At 51.9% G+C, this 8,793-nt stretch overlaps 1 long non-coding RNA gene across 1 annotated transcript; it reads left to right on the forward strand.

Moving 5' to 3' along the window:
• Window positions 1–2,464: 2,464 nt before the first annotated feature.
• Window positions 2,465–7,463, forward strand: LOC135536854 (uncharacterized). Its single transcript, XR_010455078.1, has 4 exons — window positions 2,465–2,512; window positions 6,280–6,327; window positions 6,450–6,540; window positions 7,414–7,463. It is a non-coding gene; the product is annotated as an uncharacterized LOC135536854 (long non-coding RNA).
• The last annotated feature ends 1,330 nt before the right edge of the window (window positions 7,464–8,793 follow it).

Here is an 8,793-nt window from a genome sequence, read left to right on the forward strand (position 1 = left end):
CAGTTCACACACCACCCTCAGCTTGGTGTTTGTTTAGCCATCAGATGGCGTTATGACTCTCTGTTAGAAGGATCATGTAGCCTCAGTCTCCTAATATTGACCCATTACTTCTGCAGCCCACTGACTTTAAAGCACTAACTTCAGGCTTTGTGTACAAGGTAGTGCACTGGCTATCAGAGCCCTCCCTCCACTCTGTACCACAGCAGCCAAGCCTACACTGTTGGTTAGGTGACATCTCAGCCTACGCATCTCTACCCTGTTGGTTAGGTGGTATCTCAGCCCAGCCTACCCTGTTGGTTAGGTGGTATCTCAGCCCAGCCCAGCCTACCCTGTTGGTTAGGTGGTATCTCAGCCCAGCCCAGCCTACCCTGTTGGTTAGGTGGTATCTCAGCCCAGCCCAGCCTACCCTGTTGGTTAGGTGGTATCTCAGCCATTCTACCCTGTTGGTTAGGTGGTATCTCAGCCCAGCCTACCCTGTTGGTTAGGTGGTATCTCAGCCCAGCCCAGCCCAGCCTACCCTGTTGGTTAGGTGGTATCTCAGCCCAGCCCAGCCTACACTGTTGGTTAGGTGGTATCTCAGCCCAGCCCAGCCTACACTGTTGGTTAGGTGGTATCTCAGCCCAGCCTACCCTGTTGGTTAGGTGACATCTCAGCCATTCTACCCTGTTGGTTAGGTGGTATCTCAGCCCAGCCTACCCTGTTGGTGAGGTGGTATCTCAGCCCAGCCTACCCTGTTGGTTAGGTGGTATCTCAGCCCAGCCTACCCCAAGGGTGGTATCTCAGCCCAGCCCAGCCTACACCTGTTGGTTAGGTGGTATCTCAGCCCAGCCTACCCTGTTGGTTAGGTGGATATCAGCCAGCCCAGCCTACCCTGTTGGTTAGGTGATATCTCAGCCCAGCCTACCCTGTTGGTTAGGTGGTATCTCAGCCCAGCCTACCCTGTTGGTTAGGTGATATCTCAGCTCAGCCCAGCCTACCCTGTTGGTGAGGTGGTATCTCAGCCAGCCTACACTGTTGGTTAGGTGATATCTCAGCCCAGCCCAGCCTACCCTGTTGGTTAGGTGGTATCTCAGCCCAGCCTACACTGTTGGTTAGGTGGTATCTCAGCCCAGCCCAGCCTACCCTGTTGGTTAGGTGGTAGCCCAGCCCAGCCTACCCTGTTGGTTAGGTGGTATCTCAGCCCCAGCCCAGCCTACACTGTTGGTTAGGTGACATCTCAGCCCAGCCTACCCTGTTGGTTAGGTGATATCTCAGCCTCAGCCCAGCCTACCCTGTTGGTTAGGTGGTAGCCCAGCCCAGCCTACCTCTGTTGGTTAGGTGGTAGCCCAGCCCAGCCTACCCTGTTGGTTAGGTGATATCTCAGCCCAGCCTACCACTGTTGGTTAGGTGACATCTCAGCCCAGCCTACCCTGTTGGTTAGGTGGTATCTCAGCCCAGCCTACCCTGTTGGTTAGGTGGTCGCCCAGCCCAGCCTACCCTGTTGGTTAGGTGATATCTCACCCAGCCTACCCTGTTGGTTAGGTGGTAGCCCAGCCCAGCCTACCCTGTTGGTTAGGTGATATCTCAGCCCAGCCCAGCCTACACTGTTGGTTAGGTGACATCTCAGCCCAGCCTACCCTGTTCGTTAGGTGGTATCTCAGCCCAGCCTACCCTGTTGGTTAGGTGGTCGCCCAGCCCAGCCTACCCTGTTGGTTAGGTGACATCTCAACCCAGCCTACCCTGTTGGTTAGGTGGTAGCCCAGCCCAGCCCAACTCCCCCTGTTCCCTGACCTTGTAACTCCCCTGTCCCCTGACCTTGTAACTCCCCTGTTCTCTGACCCTGTAACCTTGTAACTCCCCTGTTCCCTGACCTTGTAACTCCCCTGTTCCCTGACCCTGTAACTCCCTGTTCCCTGACCTTGTAACTCCCCTGTTCCCTGACCTTGTAACTCCCCCCTGTTCCCTGACCTTGTAACTCCCTCCCCTGTTCCCTGACCTTGTAACGTTCCCTGACCTGTTCCCTGACCTTGTAACTCTGTTCCCTGACCTTGTAACTCCCCTGTTCCCTGACCTTGTAACTCCTGTCCTGACCTGCCCTTCCCTGACCTTGTAACTCCTGTTCCCTGACCTTGTAACTCCCCTGTTCCCTGACCTTGTAACTCCCCTGACCTTGTAACTCCCCTGTTCCCTGACCTTGTAACTCTGTTCCCTGACCTTCTAACTCTACTGTTCCCTGACCTTGTCTGTTTCAGATCTAACTCTACTGTTCCCTGACCTTGTCTGTTTCAGATCTAACTCCCCTGTTCCCTGACCTTGTCTGTTTCAGATCTAACTCTACTGTTCCCTGACCTTGTGTGTTTCAGATCTGTGTGCGATGACCAGCCTAATGCCCACAAGAGGTTTATGGAGAAGCTTGAGGTCAGGATCCGTAACCATGACAGAGAGATAGAGAAGATGTGTAACTTCCACCACCAGGGGTTTGTGGGCCATCACCGAGCTGCTCAAAGTCCGTGCCGACGCAGAGAAACTGATGGTGAGACAGGAGACCCAATCAAATCACAGTGTATTAGTCACGTGCTGCGAATATAACAGGTGGAGAGAAATGCTTACTTACAGGCTCAAACCAACAGTGCGAAAAAAAGGTGTGTGTGTGTGTGTGTGTGTGTGTGTGTGTGTGTGTGTGTGTGTGTGTGGGTAGGTAAAGAAATAAAACAACAGTAAATAGACATTTGAAATAAGAGTAGCAGGCTACATACAGACACCTGTTAGTCAGGCTGATTGAGGTAGTTTGTACATGTAGATATGGTTGAAGTGACTCTGCATATTTGATGAACAGAGAGTAGCAGTAGCGTAAAAAAGAGAGCTAAAGAAATGGAAACTATGGATCTATCTAGTCTACCTCTATGTTCAACCAGGGATAGTAGTGGATCTATCTAGTCTACCTCTATGTTGAACCAGGGATAGTAGTGGATCTATCTAGTCTACCTCTATGTTCAACCAGGGATAGTAGTGGATCTATCTAGTCTACCTCTATGTTCAACCAGGGATAGTAGTGGATCTATCTAGTCTACCTCTATGTTCAACCAGGGATAGTAGTGGATCTATCTAGTTCTACCTCTATGTTCAACCAGGGATAGTAGTGGATCTATCTAGTCTACCTCTATGTTGAACCAGGGATAGTAGTGGATCTATCTAGTCTACCTCTATGTTGAACCAGGATAGTAGTGGATCTATCTAGTCTACCTCTATGTTGAACCAGGGATAGTAGTGGATCTATCTAGTCTACCTCTATGTTGAACCAGGGATAGTAGTGGATCTGTCTAGTCTACCTCTATGTTGAACCAGGGATAGTAGTGGATCTGTCTAGTCTACCTCTATGTTGAACCAGGGATAGTAGTGGATCTATCTAGTCTACCTCTATGTTGAACCAGGGATAGTAGTGGATCTAGTCTATCTAGTCTACCTCTACCTCTATGAACCAGGGATAGTAGTGGATCTATCTAGTCTACCTCTATGTTGAACCAGGGATAGTAGTGGATCTATCTAGTCTACCTCTATGTTGAACCAGGGATAGTAGTGGATCTATCTAGTCTACCTCTATGTTCAACCAGGTATAGTAGTGGATCTATCTAGTCTTACTCTATGTTCAACCAGGGATAGTAGTGGATCAATCTAGTCTACCTCTATGTTCAACCAGGGATAGTAGTGGATCAATCTAGTCTACCTCTATGTTCAACCAGGGATAGTAGTGGATCTATCTAGTCTACCTCTATGTTCAACCAGGGATAGTAGTGGATCTATCTAGTCTGCCTCTATATTCAACCAGGGTTAGCAGTGCATAATTTTTCCCACTGAATGTCTATGACAAGATTTCATGTTCTCTGGTCACGTACGCCCCTCCAGCCCTCTCTCACCCCCCACCTCAGCCCTCTCTCACCAACCCCCCAGCCCTCTCTCACCAACCCCCTCAGCCCTCTCTACATCCCCCTCAAGTTTTGGGGATCCTTCTGAAGCACAGAAGGACGTAAAAGAAGGTCACATTTAAACATTAGTGAACTTCCCCTTTTAAGGGTTCTTATAGAGAAGGAACTATGGGAGGTTTCTCCTCCTAGATGACATCATTCACTGAGCCGGTCTAGTTTCCCCAGGACTGAGCCGGTCTAGGTTCCCCCGGACTGAGCTGGTCTAGGTTCCCCCAGGACCGAGCCGGTCTAGGCTCCCCCAGGACTGAGCCGGTCTAGGTTCCCCCAGGACTGAGCCGGTCTAGGCTCCCCCAGGACTGAGCCGGTCTAGGCTCCCCCAGGACTGAGCCGCCGGTCTAGGCTCCCCCAGGACTGAGCCGGTCTAGGCTCCCCAGGACTGAGCCGGTCTAGGTTCCCCCAGGACTGAGCCGGTCTAGGCTCCCCAGGACTGAGCCGGTCTAGGTTCCCCAGGACTGAGCCGGTCTAGGCTCCCCAGGACTGAGCCGGTCTAGGCTCCCCCAGGACTGAGCTGGTCTAGGTTCCCCAGGACCGAGCCGGTCTAGGCTCCCCAGGACTGAGCCGCCGGTCTAGGTTCCCCCAGGACTGAGCCGGTCTAGGCTCCCCCAGGACTGAGCCGGTCTAGGTTCCCCCAGGACTGAGCCGGTCTAGGTTCCCCCAGGACTGAGCCGGTCTAGGTTCCCCAGGACTGAGCCGGTCTAGGCTCCCCCAGGACTGAGCCGGTCTAGGCTCCCAGGACTGAGCCGGTCTAGGTTCCCCAGGACCGAGCCGGTCTAGGTTCCCCCAGGACTGAGCCGGTCTAGGCTCCCCCAGGACCGAGCCGGTCTAGGCTCCCCCAGGACCGAGCCGGTCTAGGTTCCCCCAGGACCGAGCCGGTCTAGGTTCCCCCAGGACTGAGCCGGTCTAGGCTCCCCCAGGACTGAGCCGGTCTAGGTTCCCCCAGGACTGAGCCGCGGTCTAGGTTCCCCAGGACTGAGCCGGTCTAGGCTCCCCCAGGACTGAGCCGGTCTAGGTTCCCCCAGGACTGAGCCGGTCTAGGCTCCCCCAGGACTGAGCCGGTCTAGGTTCCCCCAGGACTGAGCCGGTCTAGGCTCCCCCAGGACTGAGCCGGTCTAGGTTCCCCAGAACCGAGCCGGTCTAGGCTCCCCAGGACTGAGCCGGTCTAGGCTCCCCCAGGACCGAGCCGGTCTAGGCTCCCCAGGACTGAGCCGGTCTAGGTTAACCGAATGATGCCTCCCCAGGACCGAGCCGGTCTAGGTTAACCGAATGATGCCTCCCCAGGACCGAGCCGGTCTAGGTTAACCGAATGATGCCTCCCCCAGGACCGAGCCGGTCTAGGTTCCCCCAGGACCGAGCCGGTCTAGGTTAACCGAATGATGCCTCCCCCAGGACATAGCCGGTCTAGGTTCCCCCAGGGCCGAGACGGTCTAGGCTGCCCCAGGGCCGAGACGGTCTAGGCTGCCCCAGGGCCGAGACGGTCTAGGCTGCCCCCAGGACCGAGCCGGTCTAGGTTCCCCCAGCCCAGCTGCACCGAGGCCAGCTCTCTTTAACTCTCTTTCCCCAGCTGAAAGTGGTCTTTAGATGAGTAGATGGTCTGATTGGTCGACCCAAGGTCGTAACTGGACCAATCATTAGCCAGTATATGAAGCATGTTCAGATCACAGGGCAGCAGGTACTGCAGCAGATCAACTAGCTCACTGGCCATTTTTCTCCCACAGATTAACGAGACTTTTAATGAACCCCAGAATAAATGGCTTCCTTATTACCATGAGCTAATGAGACGCAATGTGGGAACCTCCCTGTGTGGTCGTTCTGTCCCTACTGTCCCCCTGCACCTGCAGCTGCCTCCCTCCTAACTCAGCCTGAGTTACCTCCGGATCCCTCCACTCTGTGAATCAACCAGCCAGTGACTGTTTTGTATTCAGCTCTGAAACCCAATGTTTAATTACCAGAAAATGCAGCGGGCTCTTTCACTGTAGACAAGGAATGGCACATAGAGCTCATTGAGGTTATCAGTAAAGGGCCCACTGGTCAATTGGGTCATTGAATTGAATTGTTTGACAAGACCTGTAGAGACAAGTAGAGTTCAAACATCCTCAATGTATAATTGACAAGTCTGTCACAGAATCTGTTGGGGGGAAGACTGTCATAATCTATTACGCCGCATAAAAGCTTCCATGCCGACCAACAGTTCCAAGTTCCCGTTGCAGATTGAATCAGAATTAGCCCTTGTCCCTGTGCCCTCATGGAGGCTGATCTGATTACAAGGTGAGCAGCTACGACACGAAGTTGTCTGACAGTAGTGATCTTTTTATTTAAGGGCCAGGTTACCGACACGAACAGAAGACTACAAGACGCCGGCAGAGAGGTAAGACTCTTCGTCCCCCGTGTTGCCTGTGGTCAGAGGAAAGATGGAGACAGGAAGAACCTCTGACTGACCTCTCTGGGTAATTGGGGAGGTCTTAACTCCTTTGACCTCTCTTATGTAAGGTGACAGCCCAAACGGAGGAGGTGATTCGCTGTCGGATACAACAGAGGAACATGACGACCACTGTGGAGAGACTACAGCTGTGTATACCTGGTGAGAGATAATATAACATCTATAAACACTGTGTGTTCTGAAAGCTACCTCTCCTCTCTCTACACCTTCTTGCTGTTCTAAAAGCTACCTCTTCTTGCTGTTCTTAAAGCTGCCTCTTCTTTCTGTTCTTAAAGCTGCCTCTTCTTTCTGTTGTAAAAGCTACCTCTTCTTGCTGTTGTAAAAGCTACCTCTTCTTTCTGTTCTTAAAGCTACCCCTTCTTTCTGTTCTTAAAGCTACCCCTTCTTTCTGTTCTTAAAGCTACCCCTTCTTTCTGTTCTTAAAGCTACCCCTTCTTTCTGTTCTTCAAGCTACCCCTTCTTTCTGTTCTTCAAGCTATCCCTTCTTTCTGTTCTTAAAGCTACCTCTCTTGTTTCTGTTCTTAAACCTACACCTTCTTTCTGTTCTAAAAGCTACCTCTTCTTTCTGTTCTAAACGCTACCTCTCCCCTCTGTTCTTTCTGTACTAAAAGCTACCTCTCTTCTTTCTGTTCTTAAAGCTACATCTTCTTTCTATTCTTAAAGCTACCTCTTCTTTCTGTTCTAAAAGCTACCTCTCTTCTTTCTGTTCTAAAAGCTACCTCTTCTTTCTGTTCTAAAAGCTACCTCTCTTCTTTCTGTTCTAAAAGCTACCTCTTCTTTCTGTTCTAAACGCTACCTCTCCCCTCTGTTCTTTCTGTCCTAAAAGCTACCCTCTTCTTTCTGTTCTTAAAGCTACACCTTCTTTCTGTTCTAAAAGCTACCTCTTCTTTCTGTTCTAAAAGCTACCTCTCTTCTTTCTGTTCTAAAAGCTACCTCTCGTCTTTCTGTTCTAAAAGCTACCTCTTCTTTCTGTTCTAAAATCTAACTCTCCCCTCTTATTGTTCCTTTTTGCAGTCCTAGAAATGTACAGTAAATTGAAGGAGCAGCTGGAATCCAAAAGGTACGTGCACTTCCTTACTCTCCTCACGATGTTCACTGTTGTCGTCATCAATGTTACTCCACCACAATATATTAACAATAAAGTCCCTCTCTCTCGATAACATGGTGCTTTGGACAGTAAGACCTTAGCAGTTTCCTAGAAACCCTCTCTGGCTCAACATAGCTCACAATCGAAAGGCACTCTGTCTTTACGTCACAGAATTCTGAACAATTCACAGAAATAATGACTGAAGGAAACTGTGCATAGAAGCTATTTCAATGGAACCAAGCAGAGGGGAAGTGAAGCTCACGCTGAACCTGACAGTGATGGCCCTTCCCCGTCGCTTAACGTCTGTTTAATCAGTCACAACACATCACAGGGAGAGGTCACCATTCAAACGCAGGACAGTTGACCTTGTGTGTGCCCTTCTTCACAGCACTGTGCTGGCCTAGACAACATTGCTGTCACAGGCGCCGGTTAGAGAGTTGGAAAGAGACTTCCTAGCTTTGCCATCGATGGCTTCTGTGACATCATGGGCAGCGCCACTGAGTGAAATCTATATTTTAATGTAGACCACTTTCTTCTCTGTTTATTGGCGGTAGACAAACTGAAAATGGGTAGGCCTCTAGCGCCTCCCGCTGGCCTCTAGCGCTCCCGCTGGAGTGGACAGTCCTCTAGCGCCTCCCGCTGGAGTGGACAGTCCTCTAGCGCTCCCGCTGGAGTGGACAGGCCTCTAGCGCTCCCCGCTGGAGTGGACAGGCCTCTAGCGCTCCCCGCTGGAGTGGACAGTCCTCTAGCGCTCCCCGCTGGAGTGGACAGGCCTCTAGCGCCTCCCCGCTGGAGTGGACAGGCCTCTAGCGCCTCCCGCTGGAGTGGACAGGCCTCTAGCGCCTCCCGCTGGAGTGGACAGGCCTAAAGCGCCTCCCGCTGGAGTGGACAGGCCTCTAGCGCTCCCGCTGGAGTGGACAGGCCTCTAGCTCCGCACACACACACTGGGCAGGACACACACACACTTAACGAGCATGCCCACACAGTTCATTTGGGAAAAAAAAACGATTGGTGTGAGTGTTTTGAGTGAAAAAGCCCTCATACTGTTTAGGACAGTGGTTCCCAACCAAGACTACTAGGACCCCTGGGGTACTGGGACTATCCACAGGGGGGGCTTCAGGACTACTAGGACCCGTGGGGTACTGGGACCATCCACAGGGGGGACTTCAGGACTACTAGGACCCCTGGATTACTGGGACTATCCACGGGGGGGCTTCAGGACAACTAGGATCCCTGGGGTACTGGGACTTTCCACGGGGGAGGGGACTTCAGGACAACTAGGACCCTTGGGGTACTGGGACTATCCA

This window comes from Oncorhynchus masou, unplaced genomic scaffold (genome assembly GCF_036934945.1).
Source record: "Oncorhynchus masou masou isolate Uvic2021 unplaced genomic scaffold, UVic_Omas_1.1 unplaced_scaffold_6714, whole genome shotgun sequence".
NCBI lineage: Eukaryota > Metazoa > Chordata > Actinopteri > Salmoniformes > Salmonidae > Oncorhynchus > Oncorhynchus masou.